Source organism: Heterocephalus glaber, unplaced genomic scaffold, assembly GCF_053883595.1.
Source record: "Heterocephalus glaber isolate CG9 unplaced genomic scaffold, H.glaber_assembly_v1.0 deba00001662, whole genome shotgun sequence".
Lineage (NCBI taxonomy): Eukaryota > Metazoa > Chordata > Mammalia > Rodentia > Bathyergidae > Heterocephalus > Heterocephalus glaber.
In genome coordinates this window covers 12,568,305-12,576,940 of record NW_028258403.1, presented here as the reverse complement: position 1 = coordinate 12,576,940, position 8,636 = coordinate 12,568,305, and the positions used below count along the sequence as shown (strand labels likewise).

At 36.5% G+C, this 8,636-nt stretch overlaps 1 pseudogene; it reads left to right on the top strand.

Annotated features, from left to right (window-relative positions):
• Positions 1-3,394: 3,394 nt before the first annotated feature.
• On the top strand, positions 3,395-5,031 carry LOC147822348 (RNA-binding protein 7 pseudogene; annotated as a pseudogene).
• Positions 5,032-8,636: the final 3,605 nt, after the last annotated feature.

The window sequence follows — 8,636 nt, the reverse complement described above, 5'->3', positions numbered from 1 at the left end:
TTTTTTTTTTAGTACCAGGGATCAAACTCAGGACCTTGTGCTTGTGAGGCAGGCGGCGGAACCACTGAGCTAAATCCCCGGCCCAGGGTAGACAACTCTTTTAGAAAGTCAGAGATGAAGGAAAGGAAATAGAAGATCAATAGTTCTGTAGGAGTGACATTTTAATTTTAATTTTTTGTTTATTTGTTTCTGTTTTTTTGGTACCGGGACTCAAACTCAGGGCTTCTGCTTGCCAGGCAGTCATTGTGCCACTGAGCTACATTCCCAGCCCTGAGGTGACTTTTTTAAATGCAGAAAATCTCAGCATTTTTTTACAGGAAGAAGTCAAAAATTTTAAGAAAGGAGAGGCAAAAACTTATGGAGCAGCCTGAAGACATAGCTCAGGGTTAGAGCATTTGTCTAGCTCGTGCAACACCCTAGATTTGATCTTCAGTACAATAATGATGTAATAACCCCTATCAAAATCATATATATCATATATCAGCTTCCTTGTTACTGGGACAAAATAGCTGACATACACAAATTTAAAAGACAAGGTAGCTGGGTGTGGTGGTACACACTTATAATCTCAGCACTTGAATTTGGGAAGCTGAGGCAGGAGGATCGCTGTGAGCTGGAGGCCATCCTGGGTTACACAGTGAGACCCTCTCTCAAAAAAAAAAGAAAAAAGGAAAGGTCTATGGCTTACAGTTTAAGAAGTTTCAGCTCATGGTCTTCTGGCTCCAAGGCAGAAACATTATGGGAGAAGGGCACAGCGGAGGAAGGCTGCTCACCTCATAACGACTGGGAAGTAGACCAGGCGAAGAACCAGAAAGGAAGGAGCTGGGATCTGATATAGTCCCCAGGCCACACCTCCATGACTCACCGAGATGCACCCAGAGTGCACTTTACTAATCTCCTAGGTGTCACTCAAGACAAATTGACAGTCATGCTGGGCATGGAGGTGCATGCCTGTGATCCCAGCACCCAAGGCAGGAAGATTGCCACAAATTCAAGGCTAGCTTGGGCTGCATAGTGAATTTGAGGCAACCTGGGCTACAAAGTCAGTTCAAGACCAGCCTAAACTACATGAGACCCTGTCTCAAAAACAAAAAAAACAACTGTCATACCATAGATGAAGGGATGCTTTTGGAAAATGTTAGTTATACCCTGAGATGAGAGGAAAAGATGCCTAAGTTTAGATGAAAAGGGAGCTCTGAAGGAGTTCAGACATTATGCCTTCTACTTTTACTATAAAACACAAATCTTAATTATCTTTCAGAGAAGAAAATAACATGGAGTATTGGCTTGAGGACTGTAGTGAATATTGGACATAGCCATATAAGATATGGGCTAGTGAGCCAACTAGCTGAGGCTAAATCATAAATAATGCAGTAAACTAGAAAGCACTGTTACACAATTTTCTTGGCAATCCAAAACATATTGGGAAAAGCAGATGGTTGTGTTGATCCACATTCAGGGATTGGAAGAGACTTGAGGCATTAAGGTCATGAAGTAGAAGAAATTGTTACCAGGTAGTTCCTTCTAAAAGTGGCTTGCCAGATAAATCTTACTGGGTTCTGGGTTGCTCACCTCTCCTTCTAGAGTTGGATTCCAGGTTGTTCTTGTTGAACAAAGAATTGAACATAACGAGCAAAAAAAAAAAAAAAAAAAAAGTGACAAAATTTATTTTAAAAAGTGAAGAGTGAGGGAGAGATTGGCTCAGCAGAGTGAGCTTGGGCTGAATAAAAGAGGAAAAAAGCAACATAAAAGTACATCCCTGAAAACACAGGGAAGGCTATCCTGAAGAAAGCCACAATAGTGGTTTCTGGGTGCCTGTGTCCTTTTATGCCATCCAAAGGAGAAAAACTGCACTAAGAAATTACAGAGAAAACTTTAAAAAATGTTTTCCCAGCTGGGCATTGTGGCACACACCTGTAATCCCAGTACTCAGTGGGCTGAGGCAAGAGGATTGCCGTGAGGTTAAGGCCAGATTGGGCTACATAAAGATTTCAAGGCCAGTGTCTTGGTTACTTTTCTCATTGCTAAGACAAGGTATCTGTCACCCAAAGTTAAAGGAGGAAAAGTTTATTTGGCTCACAGTTTGTAGAAGTGTCAGTTGATTGGCTCCAAAGCAGGGCGGCATGTCAGAGGGGTATCACAGAGGAGAAACAGTTCATGCAGGCAGAAGGCAGCAAGGCAGCAAGTGACAAGCAGCAACTCTCTTTCTGTCCTTTATATCCTATCCAGGTTACCCACCCTTAGGTAGCACTCACACCTAGGGTGGGAGAGCCTTAACCCTAGCATCCCACCATGAATCAATCCTAGATCCAATCATCTTTGAAAAGCCTCACCTATAACCCCATGAGACTTTAGGAGGACATCTAGGTACAAGCCATAACAGCCAGCCTGAACTACATAGTGAGGCACTGTCTAAAGAAAAAAATTCCTTACCTTTTTATAAAAGCAACATAACATTGAAAAACATTAAAAAGATTAAAAAAGTACATAATCTTATTGTTCAGATATAATTATTTCATTTTTAATTTATTTCCCTATAATCTTTGTTTGTAATTACATATATTACTCAGCGAAAGGAATTATATATTTTTGCTTTTTAAAAAGTTAATATTTATCATATATAAGAAAATTTCTGTCTTTTTGATCTCAGAGAGTGTAAGAAAGAGGAAGCAAACAAAAGGAAAAATGTGTAAGTCAATAAAATTTTATTAAGATGAGCAAGTATGGTCTATAAATGGATTTGTGCTCTGCTCTGTCAATGCCTGTAGGTTCACAAATTGAGTTCAAGAGTATATAATTCTATTCCAAATTATTAGCAATTTTCTTTTGCTCCCTAATCTATGAGTCAGGCTCCACTGATTATCTTAACCATATTATATTGGTAATTTAATTTCTAGCTGTTGTTTATACTGGTCAGTTAAATTGCATCTAGATAAGTTTCTTTCCTCTTTTAGTGAAAGAAGAGGTTTGACTAATATAAACTAATTTTTATTAGAATTTTCCTCAAGAATAATGTATCCTAAAGAAGTAAATAATAGATCTATAGTCATAAAAACAGTAACTGAGAAGAATTTCCATGGGTATTTTTATAATATTGTATAGTTTTTCCTCACATATGATAATTCAGCAAGAAAACTATCAACTAATGTTGAGTTTTGCATTTTTACTAAGTTCAATTTCTTGAACTAGACAAATAATATTAAATTGTGAATTTCATTACAAATTATTTGAGTTAATATTATCTTGTATTATTCCAGTATATTTGATTTTTAAGTGAATGATCATTTGTCATCAGTTTTCACCTTCAAGTAAATCTCTAATTGGTAAATAAGATTTCTTTGGGAGGTCCTATATGGTTCTTATAAATAATGAACCATCGCTAAATGAAAGCATTAACTTATTTTCTGAAGTTACCTGTCTACAGGCAAATAAGTGGATAAAGAACTTACAGCAGAAGTCAAGGATTTGTGTGATATTTAAAATAGCCCTCCTTCTCATTCTACCTCTGGCTTGACCTATTCCTCCTTGGGTTTTGGCTCATGTTTAGAATAGAGCTGCTAACATCATTATATTTTGCTGTTCCTTCACCTTGATAGATTAACTCTGTAATTAATTTGGCGAAGGATGCTGTTTCCCGTGGTTTCCATCAGGGATTTTGTGGCAGGGAAAAATTGACAAGCAGACCAAGGACTCTCTTCTAATTCCTTTCAGCTCCACTTCTATTGATTCCCCACAGACATCTCCTGCTCCCTTCTTAGAGTCTGCTCTAGATCTCATTATCCAAAGACTCCTCTCCCTGGCCACTGCGGGTGTGTGACTGCTTGATCTTGTCCTCTCTGCTGGAATATTCCTGTCCTGCTGCTTACCCTACCCTTTCAGGGTCACATCCTCCACATCTTCCAAGTTGAAAACTATATTAAAGCAATAAGCCAGCTGCAATCTCCAAGGTCTTCTCTCCAAGCCCAGGTTACAGCATCCTAACATTGGCTTCCTAAAGTTTCTCTCCCTGACTTTCTTAAAAACAAACAAATAACAACAACAACAACAAAACAGAGGAATGGTTCTACGAGATTTTAAGCCCAATATCAGGGAAAGGGGTAATCATAGCAGCGTTCAGAATCACTTTAAATTCTATTTACATTTACTTACATGTTTTTCTCCTATGTATAAATGATCAAAGTAACTTTCCTTTCTCATCAGACTCAGGTCCTTGCATTTGCTAGTCTAGTCCTCTACCGATGAATTTCATAAATGCAATCATAAAGATAATCTATTGTTTTCGGTTTCACATATGAATGCTGGTTGGAACGTAAAACCATTGCATTAGATGTGTTTGAACTGTAAATTAACACAGGATGTCGCTGCATCTTGGCAGAGACCCTTCGGCCTGAGTGGGGAAGGGGCAACCTTGAGATGGGGGCAGTGGCTGGAGAAGTGGACTCCACTCTCTTTGTGGGCAACCTTGAAACTAAAGTGACTGAGGAGCTGCTTTTCGAGCTGTTCCACCAGGCTGGGCCAGTAATAAAGGTGAAAATTCCAAAAGATAAGGATGGTAAACCAAAGCAATTGGCGTTTGTGAATTTTAAATATGAAGTATCTGTTCCTTATGCAATGAACACTTAATGGAATCAAACTTTCTGGAAGGCCCATCAAAATTCAGTTTAGATCAGAAAGTAGTCATGCCTCACAGGATGTCAGTTCATCATACCCCCAGCATCATGTTGGAAATTCAAGCCCTACCTCCACATCTCCTAGCAGATATGAAAGGACTGGAGATAACATGACACCGTCATCACAGATAATTCAGAGATCATTCTCTTCTCCCGAAAATTATCAGAGACAAGCGGTGATGAAGAATGTTTTAAGACAGATGCCATATGGTGGGAAATTTGGTTCTCCACATATGTGTATGGATCAATCAGGATTTTCACCATCAGTTCAGTCACATAATTATAATTTTAACCAGTCTTCAAGCTCCCAGTGGCGCCAGAATACACCACCATCACCGCGTAAAATCAGACAGAATTCTCATCCCTACCTAGCAGATAGACATTATAGCCGAGAACAGAGTTACACCGATCATAGGTCTGACCACCATTACAGAGGAAGCAGAGAAGATTTCCTCTGTGACGATAGGAATCATGATGGCTGGAGCCATGATTATGATAACAGAAGGGACAGTAGTAGAGATGGAAAATGGCGCTCATCTCGACACTGGCAAATATTAAAAGGACATTGTTTTATAGGGCCATTTTAGGCTCTTTTGACTAAGTTGAGCTGAAAATATTTTGAAAAATTGTACAGAGAAACTTTTCCAGTTGCCACATTTGTTTTTTTAAAAAACGTATTGCTGGGGCGGGGATTTAGCTCAGTGGTTCCGCTGCCTACCTCGCAAGTGCAAGGTCCTGAGTTCAATCCCGGGTACCAAAAAAAAAAAAAGTATTGCTACAGTTTAATACAGAAATGAGAAAAATTGTGGTTCCAGTCTAATTTCATTAATAACCTTTCACTTCAGGGTTTTATGAAGAGGAAAGGGTTTTATGCAAAAGAAAGTGCCACAGTTCCTAATTAGAAGGGTAGATTGTATACCAGGCATGATTTTAAAAAATAGTGTTTAGATTTTGAAAAAAAAAATTTATGGTAAAAGACATATCTCTATAATGCCATAATAGCATTGTGTCTTTTACTGTAACAAATTTTAAAAATCTAAACATTCCTATATACTTTGATCAGACCTCATAGATGGTTGTATTATAAAACATGTATTTGAATTTTTTGTACTGCAAGAAATTCTGTGCTAAGTGAATCCAGTTTTGGTTTATATAATAGGAAGTTCAGTTTCGCCTCCTGCTGCGCAAGCGCAAGGACCCGAGTTCGATCTCCGGTACCAAAAAAAAAAAAAAAGGAAGTCCATATTGACAGCTACCAGCTAATCAGATGGCTATCTGTATTTTGTTAATAAATTAGAAAATATAATTTTTGAGTGATTTGTTTTCTTAAGTTTCAGAAAGTTATTGGTTGTTAGAGGATAAATCATTTTGGTTTACTTAGAGAATTTAAGTATAGGTTCTGTGAGATGCTCTTTGTAGCTTTACCTTGTACAAATATAAATCTACATATGCTATTTCATTATAAAATTTTAGAAATTTTTTATTAAATCATGTTTGATGTATGACTGGTCACACAGGAAGTTAAGTATCTGTATGTGAAATATCTGTATGTGTATATTTTTACATGGAAAACTACAGTATTAATGTAAATTCACTTTTTCAGGAAGAACAAAAATCAATGCATACTCATAAAATAGTAAAATATTTTACTGAAAGTATTCTTTTTGGGAAAAAAGATTCATGAAGTCTTTATATGCTGCCTCCATCACTCAAATTTCAGAAATTTTAACATTTTCCAAGTGCCCAAGACCTGTACCAAGGACACATTTTATTACAGAGATTATACAAGTTGATTTTTGTTTGAACATTGAAAAGAATTTAATGTTAACATTTTTCTGCTTTTAAAATTTTAAAATCTTAAAACTTTATGTATCAAGATGCTATTTCCATTTTACTACAAAATTGTTTATAAAATTCATTCCTTGAAAAATTTGGATCCTTTTTAAATACTAATCTCAGCATTTGTACCGTTACTTTTTAATATATTTCTCCCCCCCCCCCGACCCCGCCTTTTTTTTTCTTTTTTGGTGCCGGGGATCAAACTCTGGTCTTTGCGCTTGCAGAATCACTGAGCTAAATCCCCGGCCCTTACTTTTTAATATATTAAAAACATAAAAAGGAAAAAAATAAATTAACACAGGATATCACATAGCAAGCTAAATGGGTAACTACTGTCTTCATAATTTTACGTAGGTCATTAAAAACCAATAGTTCTGCTTCTGAGAATGTCTCACATATTGGTGAGAAATTATTTTGTTATAGAAAGCCGAGAAATGCAGTATAATGTTTTATAGTGATCAGAAAATAAATAAAAAGTTTATACAATGCTCCATTTCTATAACAAATCTAATGATTGCCTTCCTATGCCAGAGAGTAATAGCAACTGAAAAATTGGAGTAAGTTAGGGTGAGAAGTTAAGGTAAGTGCCTAATAATTCTAGCTATCATTTGACAATAGACAACATGCTATTTATATTGCATCTTGACTCCTCAGAGCATCTCCATAAAAGGAAATGGCATTCTCATTTTATGAACAAGGAAACTGAGTTTAAGAGATATGAAGTAGTTTTTCCTGGGTTATGCCTAAGTGGTGAAATTAGAATTTGAATATGTCACTGATTCCAAAGCTACGTTCTTTCCAATAATTATACAGTTTCTTCTTCTTCTTCTTCTTTTTTTTTTTCTTTTGGTACCAGGGATCGAACTTGAGTCCTTGCACTTGCGCAGCAGGCAGCGAAACCACTGAGCTAAATTCCCGGCCCTATACAGTTTCTTCTTTATTGTGACTCACAATTTCAATTTGAGATTAAACGAAGTATAATAGTAGATGAAAGGTGGAATATATTTCTATTTGGTTAGGACAAGGAAACTGGTGCTTTTTTTTTTTTTTCAAGAGTTCTGTCCTTGTCTTCTTGTAGTTTGTTTTTATTTTTATTTTTCTCTCTCTCTCTTTCTCTCTTCATTGTGTTTGTTGTCAGGTCCAGGTGGAAAAGTTCTTAATCTGTATCTCTAGCTTTGACTCATATTCTAAGCCATAGGTCCACATTTCCCCTTTCACGCCTTACTGTGACCTCAGCTGTGACATGTTCAAAGTTAAACATCATTTTCTGCTCCACGCTGACTCCTTCTAATTTCATTCTCTTTGTTATTTAATTGAAAATTTGGGGACATCTTTGAATACTTTGAAAAACTAGTGATTGTACTTGATGTATCATATCATTTCCAGCTGAAAATTCTACTGTTGTGACTTTGTACCATTTACTCAGTCAAAAAAGAGTTGTTTTTTCTGCTGTGGACCTACACAAATTATTTTCTAGGGTTTCAATATTTAATAAAGTATAAATAATATCCTATTCATCCATGCTTATCCATTTTTCAAAGCCTATATTATTTGTTTTGACATGGAGTCTCACTATGTTGCCTAGACTGGTCTCAAACCCTGAGCTGAAGAGAATGTCTTGCCTTAGCCTCCTGAGTAGCTGGGACTACAGGTGTGCACCTGGCATCAAACTCCACTGTAAATGTCATCTCTTTCTTAAATCCCACATTGCCTCCCAGCTGGACTTCATAATAATTGCTCTCTTTCACAATCCCATAACACTTTTGTACCTTTCTCAGGGCATTTTACAGTAGCCTACATACCTCATATGTGTAAATATAACATTGGTACCCATATTATATTCTTTAGAGTAGCCTATAAACACATACTGTAATATAAACACACATACAAACACATAAATACTATATGCACATATATAGGCATACATATACACACATATATTATGTATGCATATATTTATGTATATGCAATGTGTATGTAGAGTACTGTAAAGATCAGTATATAACTATATTTGATGCATAACTAGTTTAAATAGTATGTATTTATAAAGTGCTTTAATGACTGACTATACAAATATATATATATATATGAATAAAGAGACTGCCAAGGGGGATGAGTGGCAAGGGA